Source organism: Pelophylax lessonae (assembly GCF_965119305.1).
Source record: "Pelophylax lessonae genome assembly, chromosome: 11".
NCBI lineage: Eukaryota > Metazoa > Chordata > Amphibia > Anura > Ranidae > Pelophylax > Pelophylax lessonae.
In genome coordinates, this window is record NC_138778.1 from 178,310,199 (window position 1) to 178,330,376 (window position 20,178).

Below are 20,178 nucleotides of genomic sequence, written 5' to 3' on the forward strand. Positions count from 1 at the left end.
GTTTGACCATTTCTCCAGAAGTGCATTTGTGAGGTCAAAGAGTGGGATGCTATTAAAGTTAATGTGAATGTGGGGCCCCCACTTTGTGGTAGAGCTGCCGAGGATGAGTCATTGAGACCAACCAGCACATCCTGATTTATGGATAAGATATCCAACTCCTCACATTTAATTTTTTGGGGACTTCCCATTCCATGTGAAGGAACTGTGTACCAAGCAGTCAATAATCAATCCCCTGCACTGTTCATACCTGGAAGTCTGGGTATTTCTCTTCGCTCCCGGCACTGAACTTAGCAGCTGGAGTGCAAAGGGAAGACCATGAAATCTGTTGCAGGGTCGGCATTAAAGTGAACCTGTTACCTTGTCTTCTTGGGCAAAGGATCACTTTTACATATTGGCAAATATATAAATATAAATAAAGTCACCTGCCTATCATGTAGTCTATTTGTTGTTAGAGTAAAAATGCCCTATATATTCGGGCACCTTAATATTTCACATGAGCTGCAATATATCTGTGGACATGATAGCTAGCATAAATGATAGCACTGATTAGATCAAAGAGTAGGAATCCTGACAGAGAGATTTCATTGAGTAAGGTAATTTTGTGCTGTGCTAGCTGGCGGGGTTGGAATTTTTGGGAAGAACGTTCTGCAGGAATTCCCTGAAGGAGTTAACACTAAACAACTCAATTATAGACGGTTTTAATGCGGCAAAAGTAGCTCCCCTCCCCCCGGCTTGGGTCAGTTCCTCAGATAAAATCACTGAATCTACAGATCTGGAGTCCCAATTAGGAGGATAGGTAGAAATCAGATGGGGAGTAGAGGGTTGAGGGGGGAGACACGAGCACCAGTGAGATGAGATGTCAGCTGGAAAATCCGATGGGAAGACAGCAATTACTGACTCAAATCAAGCGTCCTCTATACACCCTGAACCTGCCTGAAGTGTGCCGACTAAGAATGTGTGTTCTGCAGTGCAGGAGGGGTGCCAGGCAGAGGTTGGGTGGGCTGCAGGAGTGTGTTTATGTATATGTGCACAGACTCACCTATACCTGTCGTAATCAGTAAGCCTAACTTTGGGCTATTTTTTTTAAATGTCCCCTGGCCCCCTAAAAAAAAAAAAATAAACAGATCTAGCTGTACTAATCTTAGTCATTCAAGCTGCCCCTGCAGTACCTCTTCTTCTCCACTGGATGTCCTAAGTCTTCCTGATTGAATATTGCCCAGCTTCACTCAAAGACTTAGGAAAGACTTCAGATGCAGGGCATCATCGACCCTGAGCATGGCACCCTGCAAGCAGAGAACATGTGACAGCGCCACTCTCAACATCATCATCGAATGCGGGCTGAGCCAGAAAAGTCTATATATCAGGGACGTGCGGTAAGGTCAGTGGCTGAATAAACCCCCGGCCCTCATCACCATTTAGTGAATAAACCCCCACATCACCATTTAGTGAATAAACCCCCACATCACCATTTAGTGCGTAAACCCCCACAGCGTAGTCGAGCGCTGTGAGATGAAAAATTTCATCTTCATCCTAAGCCAATTGGATTATGCCTAAAAATGTGGGCGTCAGGACGCAGGCAGTCAATCCGATTCCCCCAGACAAATACACGTCTGGTGAAAGGAATCTATTGGACAGGAGATTTTTATTTTTTATTTCTGCATTTTGTAACAGCCCTGAAAATGCTGGAATATCACAGGTCAACTACAGGGCTGTTACAGAATGCAGGAATAAGAAATAAAAATTACACTGTGCTCTATATAGCTATCAACAGTCCTAATTTTATTAAAGTGGTAGTAAACTCAAAGAAAAAAAAAACCTGCAAGACAAAGGCATAATGAGCTAGTATGCATCGCATACTAGCTCATTATGAAACACTTACCTTAGAACGAAGCCCCAACATGGACCCCCGGACATCGCTGTGGGAGCTGACATGATCCCTCTGCGTCTCTTCCGTGTTCGGCGGACCTTCAGAGAGCATGCGCCGCACGCGTCAGCGGCTGCATGCAAAGCAAATATCTCCTAAACCGTGCAGGTTTAGGAGATATTAATTATACCTACAGGTAAGCCTTATTATAGGCTTACCTGTAGTTAAAAGTCCAAAAAAGCGGTATACTACCGCTTTAAAACGAGTCCTTATGTTGGTTAAATTAATAAACTATGAGAACTAATGAAAGTGCCATATATAATCTATATAATAAAGGAATAGAACCTGAACCAGTCTCTGATTATATAGATTATACACAGTATAGCACCTTCATTAGCTCCCATAGTTTACTAATTAAACCAGCATCAGGACTTCGTTTAGCAAATATAAACAATGTTCAATCCACACATGTGAGAGCAATAATTCTAGCACTAGATCTCCTCTGTAACTCTAAACATGTAACCTGTAAAAATGTTTAAGTGTCGCCTATGGAGATTTTTTAAGTACTGAAGTTTGGTGCCATTCCACTAGTGTGCACAATTTCAAAGCATGACATGTTAGATATTGATTTACTCAGTGTAACATCATATTTCACATTATACAAAAAAATCAGGCTAACTTTACTGTTTTTATTTTTTTTTTTTAATAAAAAAAAAAAAAAAAATAATGCATTTGATAAACTGCTGTGCAAATACCATGTGACACCCATTTTATTCCCTAGGGTGTCTGCTAAAAATGATATATATATAGTTTGGGGGTTCTGAGGCGTTTCCTAGCAAACAAATTACGATTTTTACATGTCGGAGTGAAGTGTCAGAAATGGCCTGGGTGGCAAGTGGTTATTTACCATAAGTAAGTAATAAACAAATAATTATTATATATTGATTTTAAGATAATGTACTATATTTTAAAAAACTGTACTCAAGCAGGTGGCTTAACGGACAAATTATTGAAGTTTGAAGTTATAACTTCAAACCAGTAATTTCACAGTAAAAAGATAAATAATAATTTATTATGTTATAGATGTAGCACCCTCCTAGGTAGGTGCTAGGAAAAGTACATGGGAGGCCCTGTCTGCTTATCAGGGGGCCTTGATTGTTCAGTTAGGCTGTCATGTATTCCCAGGTGTGCCTGTTGAGCTTGGGGTGTCTCCCCACTATGTCCAATGAGGGCTCTTATTGGACAGTGGAGGGAACCTGACCAATAGCACACCAGGGCTTGTATCTACCCCAGAGGGCAGAATCTGAAAATTGGAAGGGGATATAAATCTGACAGAGCGTCGTTGGCAGGAAGCAGAGTTCCAGGAGGAGGGTGACGGCTGTCTCTTCTCCTGATAGCATCAGGAAAGGTGTCCTGGGCAGTCGGCCTTGAGGACAGAAGGTTGAGCTGAGCTGCAGAGAGGGATCCGATGTGCTGTGGACCGAGTAGAGCTGCTGGAGCAGAAGTTTCCAGAAAAGCAGTGTCGTGAGTACTCTAAACTGCCAAGGGGTCTGCCTAGGATAGGGGACCACTCCAGAAGGTCAGAGGTATCCAGGAGCCAGCTAACCAGAAGGAAGCTTAGAAAGGGGGGAGCTCTTTGACCAATTGTAGGGTAGGACTTCAGGTACCTACCCCCCAAATTTTGGGTCTCTATGACCCAAGGTCGCCGAGCTACGACCCTCGAAGCTCAATCAATTTTTTTATATATACAGTAATCCCCCGCTACATCGCGGTTCAGTTTTTGCGGTCCCGGTAATTCGCGTTTTTTTTTGTAATGTTATTTTACTATATAAATCATTTAAATTGAAATATTTTTGTGTTTTCCATAGCTCTTGCTATGTCTCTCAGTATCTTTTATGTGTTTAAATGAGTTTCTATTGTTTTAAAAGTGTGTTTAAAGACCTTAAAATGCTTCTACACGTACAGTGACAGTAAAAAAACATGCCTACAATGCATTTTAATAGGGTCTTTCTATTTCGCGGAATTTCACTTTTCGCGGCTGGGTCCGGAACGTAACCCCCGCAATGGAGGGGGGTTTACTGTATATTAATGACAGGAGTACTGTAAACTGCCCAGGGGTCTGCCTAGGATAGGGGACCACTCCAGAAGGTCAGAGGGATCCAGGAGCCAGCTAACCAGAAGGAAGCTTAGAAAGGGGGTGCCAGAGTCTAAGCCCTAAAAAGAAGTGTGTGTGTGTGTTATAACTTCAAACCAGTAATTTCACAGTAAAAAGATAAATAATAATTTATTATGTTATAGATGTAGCACCCTCCTAGGTAGGTGCTAGGAAAAGTACATGAGAGGCCCTGTCTGCTTATCAGGGGGCCTTGATTGTTCAGTTAGGCTGTCATGTGTTTCCAGGTGTGCCTGTTGAGCTTGGGGTGTCTCCCCACTATGTCCAATGAGGGCTCTTATTGGACAGTGGAGGAAACCTGACCAATAGCACACCAGGGCTTGTATCTACCCCAGAGGGTAGAATCTGCATCCTGGAAGGGGATATAAGTCTGACAGAGCGTCGTTGGCAGGAAGCAGAGTCCCAGGAGGAGGGTGACGGCTGTCTCTTCTCCTGATAGCATCAGGAAAGGTGTCCTGGGCGGTCAGGCTTGAGGACAGAAGGTTGAGCTGAGCTGCAGAGAGGGATCCAGTGTGCTGTGGACCGAGCAGAGCTGCTGGAGAAGAAGTTTCCAGGAAAGCAGTGTTGTGAGTACTGTAAACTGCCCAGGGGTCTGCCTAGGATAGGGGACCACTCCAGAAGGTCAGAGGGATCCAGGAGCCAGCTAACCAGAAGGAAGCTTAGAAAGGGGGTGCCAGAGTCTAAGCCCTGCAAAGAAGTGTGTGTTTGTAAAGAGGGCGCCGGTGCGGGCCCTGAAGAGTTAAGCGTTACAGCAGATATACAAGTAGCTACCTCAAAGGAAAGTGTTAAGGGAGCTTCTACAAGGACTTTGTGCCACAGAAAAGTGACAGGAGTCAGTTCAGTGCTAACAGACCGCAAGTCAGCGTTCATTAGCGCCAACTGCCGTTGACCGGCAATCAGCCAGCGTCAAGTCAGCGTCAGCAGGCATTTTTTCAGTTGTCCCCCTAATATTGTGCATAGTTGAGCCAGAAGAGTATCCCACTCATCCCTTCTCCCATCCAAGTTCTCAAAACTCAAAGATACTGGACTGATTCTTGTCTCAATGCTCACACTTGGAGAATATGCCTAATTGTGCTGCTGTTGCTAGCGGTAACCCTGGCGGACCCATATTCAGCAAGTGGCTGGGAATCCTGCTACATACTGTAACATAGAGCAGCAGCAGGTTCTCCCTCTTAACTGTCGGAGAAAAACATGGGATTTTGGGTAAACCTTATACCCATAAACCCATGTTTTTTCTTGTACTTTGTAGTTAGGAGGGCTGGGCTGGAAGGGAGCATTTGCCCCCTTCTATGACACTACAGTGAGAGGAGAGCCTCCACTGCAGAATTTTTATTGGACAGCTTGGACCAATGGTGCTTTACCATTGGTCCAAGGCTCCAAGCTGTCCATTGAGCTCAGTGCCTCTGACAAGAAATCAGAAGCACTGTGAGCTCATCCTCTCAGTCTGCTGCAAACACCTTTTGACAGGCTGTACAAGGAGCCCTGTATCTCTAGAACCATAGGAGCTCTTTGACCAATTGTAGGGTAGGACTTCAGGTACCTAACCCCAAATTTGGGGTCTCTATGACCCCAGGTTGCCGAGCTACGACCCTCGAAGCTCAATCATTTTTTTTATATATATGTTAATGGCAGGAGAGGCTCTGCCTCCCTTGACTGCATATGCCTGCTATATGCTGTATGTATGGTTCGGCTTAATCTCCCCAATGGCATACCTCCTAACTTTCTGAAAGGGAAAAGAGGGACACCCTTTAACAGAAAGTGCTTCAGCGACTACTTAGCCCCTGCCATGTCACTAGTCATGTGGCCCATTAAGAATTTAAGAGCAAAAAATTATTTGCTAAGCCTACAATTGCTCTCTTTTCCATCCCTATGTTTCCTTTATACTGGATTTTTAAAGCAATAAATAGGTTTGTCTAAAAGGTTTAGTGTAATGTAACACTTTGTTAGGGCCTGGATTTAAACCCGGAATGCTGGACATTTCCCTGGACAACTCCTTGAATGATCCTGTCTTGAACCTTATTTGTCTTGAACCCTGAATTCTTTGCTCATCCCATGAACTTCCTGAATTAAGCCATGTCTCTGCACTTCCTGTTTACCAGAATATTGTACTCTCTCCTGCCAATATCTCTCTCCTGTCTTCCCTGCTACCATCTGTATCTTCGCTACCACTAATTTCAACCCTTGGCATCTTCTTCAAATACTCTTCTGCTTTATCCCAACTTGCTTATCTGCTACTGGACCCTGGCTTGCTCACCACTTGGTGGGACAATACTGAGGCCCTGACCTGGTACTAACACACAGCAAAATCCATCTCCACCATCAGGAGCTCTGGTTAACACCGGTTAGTACTTAGACTCTGCACCTCAGGGTGACTGCTTGTGTACCTATCCTGCTGGTCGGTGGTAGTTCCGCTACTGCTATAGCAACTGGTCTTTGAGTCTGACCCCTGATCATGACACACTTTATGTAGTTAAGTATTGTTTTTTTATAAATGCCTACACACTAACGCACTTCTGAAAAGGAAAGAAGGACAGAGGGATTTTGTTCCAAATGAGGGACAGTTCGGAGGTATGCCCAATGGGGACACAGATGGCCAAAAAAAAACTCTAGCTGTACAAGGAAATGTTCTGAAGGCAGAATGAATGGAGTTCAGATTTGATATTTTTTGAAATCCTGTGTCAAAAACAAAAAAATTATTTTGGGGGGTTCAAAGGGTCACCCCTCATCAGGGCTTAGTATTTCTGAATGAAGCATGCATGAATTGGTACAGTTGGAGGGATCCTGGAAGGTAATTAGTATGACCAGCATCTAAAGTGCTTTTTGCACTTTCTTCTCCTAATTCAAGGCAGATCATCCCCCCTACATGACTAACTGAAAATACACACTGAAATAAGGCCCCACACCTTCCTTCGGCTTCCTGCAAAAAAAAAAAAAAAACTTGGCCAAGGTACTTACCCTTTTCTCTTTGTACAGAATTGTAAAATGTTGTCAGAAGTTGGGCTTTAAAGGAAACATGGCGGCAATGAAACTTTCACTGGTGACTTCTCACCCCCCATGGGTTAGTTGCCTAGCTGACATGCACACCCTGTGTCTTTGATCTGAACAAGTGTGCAGATAAGGGTTCTAACTTTCCTGATCTTTTTACTTGTTCTAGTTCAGTAAATTAAAAAAAGAAATGACACCAGAGGGTCAATATAATGGCCAGGAAAGCAGCCTATTTCAGAAGCAGGTCAACAATGGCAATCTGTTTTTTTGTCTTAGGAAAAGTATATTTTAAGACGTGTGGCCAAGAACCGCAGGAGTTGTCTTATTACATGTAAAAAATAAGCAACCCCATAGTAAACCAATATTTCTCTGTCTTTGAATACCCTTGGGCCCTATATTGAACCAATTGCTTTCATATCACAATTTGACAATCTTGTTTGCTGTATGTCTATCAGATATTCATGGACAATAGACTTTGCTGTAGCTACCAGAGATTGCGATGCCAAGATTAAAACTATACAAGGCATTAGGGCCAGACCAAGGGGTAGGCAGAATAAGTGTCTGCTTTAGGTGCTCCAGCAAGAGGGGGGCGCAAATTGGGCAAAACCTGCATTCTATTCTGCTGGGGTAGTTCACAACTCATTGGGGGAGATGCACTTGGGCATTTGGCCTTGGGTGCTAAAGATGCTTGTCTAGCACTGAAAGGCATGCATAGTTTATAGGCATAGAGACTTAAAAAGAGACAGTTTCCCACTTTAAGTTCGTACACCTTGAGCCCATGACTAAAAGAGCTGGGCAGACTGTGTAAGCACAGGGGCAAAGAGGAACAGTATTGCTTGCACTATCAGGCAGGGCGGAAGTCTCAAATCTTTTATTATACACTAGAATGTGTTACTGACAGTCATCAGTGTGTTGTGCAGGAGACTGTATGCCGCCTCTGGCAGTCCTAGCGCCCTAGGCTAGGTCTCTGTTAGCTTTGAAGGAATCAAGCCTTGGCTGGTATATTAAGACAGCAGTACTGGTTTATAATAGGGAGAGCCTGAGTCTTAGCCCACAGCTCTAAAGGAACAATTATGGTTTTACAAGGAAGAACACATGGTTGGAGTGAATAGCTTGGGGCCTATGACATTTGAAATATGCGCTTATTAATTGGACTAGTGTCTAATAGAGTTAGCAGAAAGTTTAGAGTTTATGGAATACCTTTTGTTGGCTAACTAATGTTATTAAAGGCGCCAGCTTTCAGGTCCTGTTAGTTTCCTCCTTAGACCTAATACAGTTGTATAATGGCTGGGGAAGGAACCTGGTGGGACCTGAAAGCTTGAACTTTTCTGTTTCAGTATTTTTTATTCGGCTTTCTATCATGCTTTTAGTACAGAGGTTGAAAAAGGATGGGATATCATTAATTAGAGGTTTTGAAGCCCATGCTCTATATACAGTAGATTCAAATAAAGAACAAGAAAACACATTACAAAGCCCCTGGCTCTTGGCACACCCAAGGTAATGAGAGTTAGGGGTAACACTATATCCTGCACCAATCCAGCCTCAAAAAAAAAAAAAAAAAAAAGCAAGTAATCAATCAGAAAGTAGGATGCAAAAGGGCAGTGCATGTATTGGAAGAACCTCTGTTCTATACATGTTGTCAGGACTTGGATCACCTGCCGCTGGCACTGTATTTCCCAGAGCGGAAGACTGTAGTTCGGGTGTCCACCAGCGGGTGTCTCCCAGCAGCCAGCTGATCCTAGTTATCAGTCTTCACCTGATGCTGGCTGCTGGAAGGGTATTTAGTCCGTAACCACTACTAATCCCTCTTACATCTGTGTTTTGCCATTGTAATGCTTGCTGAGTTATCCTGAGTCTAATACCTGCCTCATCTCGCTTTAGCCCTGCATCCTGTACCCTGCTGCCTCAAATCTGCTTGTTCCCGATCCCAGTCCAGGTCCTCCCTTCCTGACTGTTCCTTGCACCTCCAGTTTACCCTATTGATCCATGCTTCCCTTTTGTCTGTATATATTGTATTATTGTTTGTTACTTAGGGGTTGTGTCACTTTGGTTTATGGTTCAATATATCTTTAGGTTTGCTGTGTATTCTGTTTGCTGGTGTTTGGATGGATTCTGTTTTACTGTAAATAAATATTACTCAAAGCATACACAATCTGCCTTCAATCTGGTCATCCCTGCTGCTAGATACCTAGATAGATAGCTAGATAATTAGGTATCCCTTACAGATAAACTCTCCAATGAGAACACAATCTGACAGACATTTTGATTCTACAGTACCTAGTACCAGGGCAGGTCCGTCCAACGGCCAGGGCAAGGAGGTGGAAATGCCCCCCCCCCCTCCCTTGCTGCTAATGCGTGATGTAGAATATGTTTACCACCCTGCATCCATTTTTGCTTGGTTGCCCATGGTTGGCATGGAGTTTTGCACCACACATGGGTGGCCAGTCACTTTCTTTCCAGCAGCTAGAAGAAGTTGCCCACCGTGTGATTTTCTGGCTAGGTGTGGACAGAAGGGGAGGAAAATGGGCATGCTTGAACATGGTGCAACAACAGAAGCTGTAAGATAAAATAAAAAAAAACATTGTCCACTGGTTTTCAGCCACTGAACTGGAGCTTGCAGTGAGGAGGCACCCTTCCCTACTACTGTGCCCTGAGCAACTTACCCACCTGCCCACCCCTTGTCCTGCTCCCACCTACTCTGTTGAAAAATGTTTGTCTCTTAATTAGTATTGCGTTTTCCACATACACTATATTACCAAAAGTATTGTGACGCCTGCCTTTACATGCACATGAACTTTAATGGCATCCCAGTCTTGGTGCCTAGGGTTCAATATTGAGTTGGCCCACCCTTTGCAGCTATAACAGCTTCAACTCCTCTGGGAAGGCTGTCCACAAGGAATATTATATGTGAGGTTGCTGTTCCTTAAAAAGGTGTAGTTCCTTAAAACATATATATATATATATATATATATGAAAGGGTGCCCCCACTATGAAAACCTGATATGTGTAAACAGTAGCGTAAATTCATATATATATATATATATATATATATATATATATATATATATATATATATATGTATACATATATACACACACAGAATATCAAAGTTCAAAAAACAATAGAAGTCAAAATCAAAATCAATAAAAGTCCATCATATTGGTGAAAACGATTGCAGTTCCATCATAATTAAAGTACGGAAGTGCCAGGTGCTGTAAACAAAATGTGTGCAGTCCGTGCTCCCCTCCTATGTGCCCACTCACTCATCAGCTGCCATAGACTTCCATAACAGAAGTCATGTGTGCTTTGCAAAACATCTCAGATGCTGGGATTGGTAGCCCTCCAATGGAGCTCCTTCTTTGTGGATGCGGATTCCCTTCATGTATGGTATATAGTAAAATGCCAGAAAAGAGAAGGAATATATAGTGTAATTACGTTTATTAAAATTATACTAAAAATCACATTATTTCACTCACTTTTGTACAAGGTAAAACAAGCATAAAAACCAGAAACCGGAAGTATGCCGCCACTTGCATGTCACCGGCGGGATCTGACGTCACCACCAGCGGTCAATTGATGCGTTTCATTCCTCCCACAGGTTGTTATCTTTGCCTTTTAATAGCCTTTGATAACGTCCTGTGGGAGGGACAAAACGCGTCACGTGACCGCGGGTGGTGATGTCAGATCCAGCCAGTGACATGCAAGTGGCTATCTCTGGTTTCCGGTTTTAAAGCTTGTTTTACCTTGTACAAAAGTGAGTGCAATACTGTAGCACTACTCCCTTGGGAGCTGCTGGTTACGGATTTCCCTGGGTTACCCATAGCAACAACTTGACAATATAGCATATTCAAAGTGCTCGGCTCAGTCAGAAAAGGGTTTATGTTTTTTTTTGTTGTTTTATTTGAGAACTTGGATAGGAGAAGGGATGAGTGGGATACTCCAACTGTATAAACTATGCACAATTGCTGGGACTTCTATATAATGCTGAGTGCGTGTCAAGGCCGCTGCTTCACCTTGCCACTTTAGTGAAGAAGAAATACTGAACTGTACTGCACTGTGAGTCACTCTTCAGGGTCATACTTGGCACCCCCTTTGTCCCTACTCTTCAGGGTTCTGAAACTTTCACCCCCTTTACTCTGACACTCTGTGTGAGCTGGCCCCTTGATCCTCTGACTTCACTGGAGTGGTCCCCCTTCCTGGGCAGACCCTTTGGCAAGTCCCCTGGTACTCACATACACTGTTTTTCCCGGAAGACTCTGCCAGCAGCTCCACTGTCAGCTGTACTGGATCCTCTGCGACTCAGCTCCACACCTGGTTCACTAGGCCGACTGCCTAAGACCACTTTCCTCATGCAGCAGGAGGAGAGACCAGCCGTCAGCCTCCTCCTTGGACTCTGCTTCCTGCCAAAGACGCCCTGTCACATGTCCCCCCCCCCGGCTTTTATGAGCAATCCCAGGATGCACTGCAAGAGTGCCCCCCCACAAAACCCAATGTGTCACTGGTCAGGTTTCCTCCACTGTCCAACAGGCTCCCCTATTGGATGCAGTGGGGACACTCCCTTAGACCCAGTGAATCACACCTGGGAACATTCAACAGGCAACCTAATAGATCAGGCTCCCCTGATAGGCAGATGGAGCATACAATGCTTTGAAGCTAGCAACTAACTAGGAGCGTGCTACATATACATGAAGGGAATCCGCATCCACAAAGAAAGAGCTTGGTTGGAGGACTACAAATCCCAGCATCTGAAATATTTTGCAAAGCACACATGACTTCTGTTATGGAAGTCTATGGCAGCTGGTGAGTGAGTGGGCACATAGGAGGGGAGCACGGACTGCACCAATTTTGTTAACAGCACTTTGCATGTTAAATGTGTAGCGCCTAAAGTGAATGAACAACAGTAAAATGTGAATACTGTGTTATATATTAATAAAGCTCACTGGGAGCCAGATGAAGTCTCCATAGTGTGGTATTTATTAGATGTGTACGTTAAAAGCCAAAAAAAAATGAATCATAAAACCATATGACAATGGGTGCCACTACCGACCAGGTATCGGACAGTGGCCTGACGTCAGCACTAGAGTCTCCTCCCCGACGCATTTCATCCAATATGACGTTATTCCTTGAGACACTAGTGCTTGCGCCAGGCCACTGTCCGATACCAGGTCGGTAGTGTCATATGGTTTTAAGATTCATTTTATTTTGGCTTTTAACATAAACAATCAATAAATACTACACTAAGGAGACTTCATCTGGCTCCCGGTGAGCTTTATTTACCACAGCTACATCTGGATGGTGCGAGTTGCTGAACAGCCCTCCCCACAGCAGATGGCGGATCTATACTGAGTGCGTGTTTGCTGCTGTAATGGCAGCCAGCTTTTCCGGTGAGTGTCCATTTCATAGGGGTGTGGTGGATGATTCTGGAGCACTGTACTGGATCACTTCTTCACTTTTCAAGTCACCACCAATTTTTTGTGCACATCTTGCACTAAACTTTGTGCTTTCACTAATAAGAATTTATTGCTGATCCTATCATGGGACTGTGCATTTAAATCTATATTTTTCATTACATTGATTTTTTATTGTTGATTTTCATTTAAGATTTGACTTAGATACATACATTTTTTTCACTTTAGCACTTTTTTGGACTTTATTTTAATGTGTTGTCCATTTATAAGGGTCCTTTCACATGGGCTTTCTGCCCATCCCCACTGAGCAGGCGGATGACAGGTCCATCTCCGCTTACTTTGCAAAGACAGACCTGTCAGATCCTCGCTCTCCTCTATAAGAGATTGTATGAAAATGGACTGCCTGTCCATTTTTATCCAATCTGATCCGATCCTCCAGACAGATGTAAAATAGGATTTCCATCCGTCCGGATTTCACGAACAGGATTGGATAGCAGCGGGTGTCAGTGGACATGTCACCGCTGACATCCGCTGCTCCATAGGGTTGCATGTAGCATCCGATCAGGACCTCCTGAAAAACTGACAGGCGGACCTAATCGGAAAGTAAGGCCCGGAGCAAAAGAGCGGAGAGAATAGCGTAGGGCCAGCATGACCAGGTGAACAGGGGAGTGGTAGGGGTTAATTCAGTTTAGGATGTAGTTAGTATGGTGGGGGGGGGGGGCCTAGGATTGTTTAGGCTTAGTTAGGGGAGGGGGCTGGCAGGCAGGAAGAGGTGGGATCTGCTGGGCGCCAAAATTTCCCCTCAGTCGTTAGAAGCAGCGTCCCTCCCTCCCGCCCTTATATTCCGGATCTATCTGTTATGGTTTCGTTTTTTTTTTTTTTTACTTTGTTTTGACAGGTTTGCCTGGGATTTCGTGGCAGCTGTGGCGTTTTTTGTTGGTCTTTGATGGCAGGTGCAAGAACCTTTAAGCCAAGGTAATGGTTCGGGACCCACTGGTGGTAGGTTCCCTCTTGTGCGTTCCAGTTGATGTCAGTTTGACTGGAAGGTAAAATGGGTACACTGCGGGTAGAGTGTTGTCTCCGAGCTGGCGTTTTGCGGCTGGAGGCCTATTATGTTTAAGTGGGCCCGCAGTGTAGTATTTATCGGAACATTAAATGGGGGGGCCTCAAAGACCAACAAAAGCTTTAACTGTTTTTACGTTTCTGTTTTAAGGAATGTTTTTTTCCTTTATGTTAATTTAATTTGGAATTGGTTAATAAAAGGGCTGCTATGGCCAATTTTATTCCACTCACAGTGTCATCTCGATTATTGGGATAAGTTAAAGGTGAAAAGGTGCTAGTGGGTGGTGGGTTGGCCTTTCAGCCAGGTTAATAGGGACATCTGTTCTACACTGGTCAAGCCCGCGTGAAAGGGGCCTAACACAGTATTCACATTTCACTGTTGTTCATTCACTTTAGGCGCTACACACTTTTTCTTAAAGCGAAGTTCCACCCTAATTTTGAACTTCACATCACGCATATCTACTGTATATCCCTATCTAATCTCGATTTTGCTATTTTTTTTTTTTTTTTTATGTTCCCTTACCTTATTTGTAATGGAAAAATAACTTACCTTCCTCCCACTTCCTCCTTATGCGGCTGCAGCCGCCAACGTCATTTCCTGCTTTGCATTGACTCCTGGGAGATGAGTGTCATCAATCCCAGGAGTCAATGCGCCTGCACCAGTGTCCCTCGTCACTTCCGGTGCAGGCACGAGAACAGCTTCTGGTCATGCGCAACGATGCGGAACCAGCTGTGGGAAGACGCGCCTGCCCCGGAAGTGGGTATAGCATTCTGGGACTCGCGAAATCCAGGAAGATGGACAATGCGGCTTCAGCTGCCCACATCGCAGATGGCCGCGCTGGACAAGAACTTCACAAGGTAAGTAATTCATCCTGCAGGTACACTAAACAGGGGACAGTTTAGAGGATATCATTGTTTAAATGCACTAGCCCTGACTATTCTAGGGGTATTTTTAGGTAAAAAAAATATATATTTGGACGGAACTCCGCTTTAAAAATAATTATACATTTAATGTATTACTTATCTGTGACAGCTGCTGCCCCACCACAGCGCAGAGATACACCTTTTTTATTTCTGATACTTTAATTATGATGGAACTGCAATCATTTTTTACCAATATAATGGACTTTTATTGATTTTGATTTTGACTTCTATTGATTTTTGAACTTTGATATTGTGTGTATATATATGAGTTATGCTACTGTTTACATATATTAGGTTTTCATAATGGGAGCACCCATTGGTGGAGCACCCCAAGAACAAAAGGCAGACAGAAGTTCAGACAAAAGACCTCATAATGGACCATGGTCTTAATAGATGTTGACACCTGTGCTCCACCAACACAGGACAGGCAGTTTGGCCTTCATTGCACAGAACCAGAGCTTGCGCTGATGCCATGGTGACGTTACTCTAAAGCCCCCTGTAGGTGTATGTGTTTGTGGCAGTGGAGGCCTGTCAAACACCAGTCAGTAACATATTAAAGATATGATTATTTTCCAAATATGCCCACACAGGGTAGATGATGTGGTGCGCTTCAGTTGTTGTTATTGCTATAGTTAGAACTTAATACAATAACACTGAGTACCCTGTCACATACTAGTTCTGTGCATTCCTACCTGCAAATAAGACCTGTCACAGTGATGGAAACCGGGGGACACTTGTCACTTACATGAGTGTATGCAGAGCAGACAGCAAGAATTTTTGGTGCAATTACAAAGCAGCCTAGATAGATAAATGAAGTTACCCGTACATATACATCCAGTGCTAGCATTCATACATAAATGACAAGAATTATTTAAAAAATACATTGCTCTACAGCAATAAATTCATTATTGTGCTTATTTAATACAGCACTGCAAAGATCAGCAGTGTAAAAAAAAATAGGAGTAACCCATAGCAACCTGTCAGTTGTGTTTACTGACACCAAATAACTGCTTGAGACATTATGGTTGCTATGCATTACAGCCCTTGTCTCAGTCAATATGCTTATATATGTAGAACATTTTCATCTATTTATATTACATATAAGTACTTATTTGTGATTACCACCCAATAAAGCTGTAGATACCATTTCAGGTTTACCTTGCTACTTGGAGCTGCTATGTTGAATTAAGGGGAATGGAATACCTCATATTTGAGGATAGATTATATAGATTATAGTTATTCACTCTGAAGAAGAGGAGCCTAAAGAAAGTGTAACCCCCCAACAAAAAGAAAAATGATCCTGGTCCCCACTTGAAGACCAGGTCTTTTTCTGACATTTGTTGCTTACAAGTTTAAATTAGTTATTTTTGCTAGAAAATTACTTAGAATCTCCAAACATTATATTTTTTTTTTTAGCAGAGACCTTAGAGAATAAAACAGCGGTCGTTGCAATGTTTTATTTCACACTGTTTTTGCGCAGCGGTCTTTCAAACGCATTTTTTTGGGGAAAAATACACTGAATTAAAAAAAAAAAAAAAAAGCAGTAAAGTTAGCCCAATTTTTTTTATAATGTGAAAGATGATGTTACACTGAGTAAATAGATACCTAACATGTCATGCTTTTAAATTGCTTGTGAAATGGCGGCAAACTACAGTACTTAAAATTCTCCATAGGCGACGCTTTTAACATTTTTAACGGTTACCTGTTTAGAGTTACAGAGGAGGTCTTGCACTACAATTATTGCTCTCACTCTAACAATCGCAGTGATACCTGACATGCGTGGTTTGCACAATGTTTACATTTGCGAGCACGACTTACATATGAGTTTGGTTCTGCATGCGAGCACGGAAGGATAGGGCGCTTTCATTTTTTTCTTATTTATTTTACTTTTTATTTTTTATGTTTACACCGTCCCTTTGATTTTTTTTTTTTTTCACTTTTAGTGCTGTCACAAGGAATTGAAACATCCCTTGTGACAGTAATAGGCAATGACAGGTACTCTTTATGGAGGGATCTGAGGTCTATAAGACCCCAAACTCCTCTGCACTTAAAAGCATTCAAAACGCCATTCTTTCAGAGGCCCATTTGTGAAGTCACAATACTTTTGACAATATAGTGTATCTGTCCATCCTTATACGACATGAGAAGATACCCGGGCTTTCTGTGATACATGTTTGATGCTGCACCCTATTCCATAGAAGAGTGACGGACTCTTTTAATTCTGTTGGTAAATCTTATGTGACAACCAGTGCTCCAGATAACACAAGCAAAATCAGGATTGGTTGTTTTTGTTGGATTTTCTAGGGCCATAACAACCTACAAAATACAATGAGATTTTCATCATGGATTTAAATCCCATGAAAGAAGTAGAAATGAATGCCATGGTCAATCACCCCATCTGCATTGGATGTAAGGGGGAACCCAGTTTATTTCCACATGGCTGTCACACATATCTGGGCTCTACCTATACATACAGGGTTGCAGGCCATCACTGGGTGTTCAGCCCAAATCACATACTGTCACGTGAACGGATGTCCAGATGTCGGTCCGGGACCTCTTCATCCGTGCCTATGGTCATTTCACTTTTAGCCCATTCCCGTCTGCAATACTCACATAGGCCTAAGTTTGACTCATGGTTTAGACAGAAGTTACAGAAATTCAACCAACCACCCAGGGCCCTTGAGGCCACCTGATGCAAGCTCCATGAGGGGGCCAGGGCCGGCCCTACCATGGGTCCTGCTGGGTCCATTGGACACAGGCGGCACTTTAAGAGGGGCGGAAAATTGACACCTAAGATTTTTTCCAGCAGTTTTGTGTGTCATCCAGGGGCGGCCGCTCTGCTGCCCTGTAAAAAGGTCACCCTGCTGCCCTCAACACACATATTCAAAGTTGCCGGGCGCGAAGGGGCTCGCACACAGTCTAACACCGGCTATTAAACACCCGAGCACACACGAAGAGCTCAGGTGTGTGTGCTGCCGGGTACCCACAGGAGACAGAAAGCAACAATAGATTCCTTCTCCACCGGCCCTGCCAGCAGCCGATGTTCAGGCGCAGCTTGCATTTCTATTGGGTGCAACTGAAGGAGGGGATGAGGCCAGCCTCGCGCCCAGCTCACCTTCTTCTGCTCTGGTGCATGCATGGGAGCACTGGGAGAGAGCAACAGAGAGGTAATATAAGTTAGTTCTGTGTGACAGGATACAAAGCGTGTCCATCATTTTTTCTAGTAGTGGCTGCTGATCTGCTGGATGGCCAAATGTTGCATAACCTGTCATGCTCAAAAATCACTCTACAGCCCTACCATGCCCCTATACTACTCCAGCCTGTCTATATACTACTCTAGCCCACCCCTATACTACCCTAGCCCACCCCTATACTACCCTAGCCTGCCCCTATACTACCCTAGCCTGCCTGCATACTACCCTAGCCTGTCTATATACTACCCTAGCCTACCCTTATACTACCCTAGCCCATCCCTATACTACCCCAGCCTGTCTATATACTACCCTAGCCTGTCCTTATACTGCCCTAGCCTGTCCTTATACTGCCCTAGCCTGTCTATATACTACCCTAGCCTGCCCCTGTACTACCCTAGCCTGTCTATTTACTACCCAAGCCTTTCCATATGCTACCCTAGCCTTCCCATTTACTACACTAGCCCGCCCCTATACTGCCCTTGCCTGTCCATGGGTAGCACCCTCCTAGGTAGGTGCTAGAAGAGAGAGTATTGTTTCTTTCTGCTTACCAGAGAGATTGCTAGGTAGGTTTATATCTGCATACCAGAGAGTAGGTCTGCTCATATTGCAGCTCAGTTTGTGTGAAGTGTTTCACACTGGTCCAATAGGGAGGCATATTGGACAGTGGATGCTGGGATACTGTATAAATGCCAAGGACACATGTGCTTGGGGACTTTCAGCTGGAGAGCGGGGTCCCGGTGGGAGGGGGCGGCTGCCCCTCCTCTGTAGAAGCTGCTATGTGTCATCAGGTGGTCGACCTGAGGGTCTGTGAGTCAGTGAGAAGCTGAACCCAGATGTCCTGCAGAGCTGACTGGAAGGGAGACACTGGAAAGGATCTGATTCTGCCTACAGTGCATACAGATCTGTGTCATGAGGCCTGTCCTGTGAGGGCCATCCCTTCTGCTAGAAGTCAGTGGACCATTGTCAGTCAAGGGGATGCTAGAGAGTGTCCTGAAGATAATGTAGTTGCATCAAGTCTGCTGCTAGCGAGAGCAAGAGGACTGAATTCTTCCATACAAGTGGCAGTATAGTGAAAGCAGTGTGTCTGCTTCTACAAGTAACCTGGTGAGGCCAAGTGAGAGTTGTCCTCATCAACTGTGAATAGTTCAAGTTGGAGTATCCCACTATTCTCTTCTCCCATCCAAGTTCCACAATAAATACCAAAAACCAAATCCCCTGGACTGTATATTGAGTAACGAGCAACTGGGAGTAAGGATGGATGAGTGAACTGTCCCCTAGTGACTGTTTGCAGGTAATCAGCGGAGACCCAAGAAGTCATCACATAGCAAGCACTACGGGGACAGTGCTACACATGTACTACCCCAGCCTGTCTATATACTACCCTAGCTTGCCCCTGTACTGCACTAGCCTGGCCCTATACTGCCCTAGCCTGCCTATATACTGCCCTAGCATGCCCCTATACTGCCCTATGGACCTGACAGTGGGGGCTTACACACACAATCTAGTGGCTGCAGCCACCAGGATTGCGTGTAAGACTGACAGGCAGACTGGTTTCAAACACTCCCGGTACCGGTACCTCTCTAGTGCTGTTGCCTGCAGTACCACTTCTCCACCACAAGATGTCCTCAGTATTTTAGACCCTGCATGTCTCATTAAAGAGAACCTGTCATCCAAAAATCATCACATAGGGGACAAAAATCCCTATGTGATGAAAAATAAAATGATCTGAAGACCAAGACACTTGGTCACATGATCTTTGTCAAAGAGGAGGACCAGCAAATCTGAATTCTGACCCTCTCTTTTGGCAGAGACCACATGAATAAATAAGAATTTCACAGCTTTACAAAACATCTGTTAACACGGCTTGATGGCAATATTTTTCTTTCTCGGGTCGGTTATTTCATAATTTTTGTCATGATTAAAACGTTCCTCCTGTCAGTCAAAAAATTACAGCTGAGCTGCTGCAATACTGTCACTGTTAGCATATAAAAGTTGAGAAAAAATATATATATTTTTCTATCTGCCAGCCTAAGGTTTCTAAATGAGGAATTATCAGTATAGAAAACAATGGTACAGGTTTGACAGGTAACCCCCTCAACACCAAAGGCCTGGATCAACTATTATACAGTGACAAACGCTCACTCACAAAACAAAAGTCAACGTTATTTTTAGGATTCTTTCAAATCGGTTGCTCTGGGGTTCGGGAAGAGCGAAGTGACATGTTCCCTAGGGAGCAAACGTGTACCCAAATAGGTCGTTAATTGGAGCCGTTAAATGTGTATTTTTGGTGATGTTTGATGCAGAGCCTGATGGAGGTGAGGAGGTGCACAGCTGTTGTGTAGCCTGTTATCTATCACATCTTCAGGATCCGGGAGGGAGAGAGGGCGGGACACCGCATGGAAAGGTGCCAGACCTCAGGATATCTTTAACAATAGGGAGAAGGTGACATGCAAAAAAAATATGTTAGTACATAAGGAGCTGCAGCACTTGAAGCACAAGTTGGAATATATCAAAGAGGTTTAAATAACTTTTGCAGATAAAAATATAAGGAGCCAAAGTAGTTTTTTA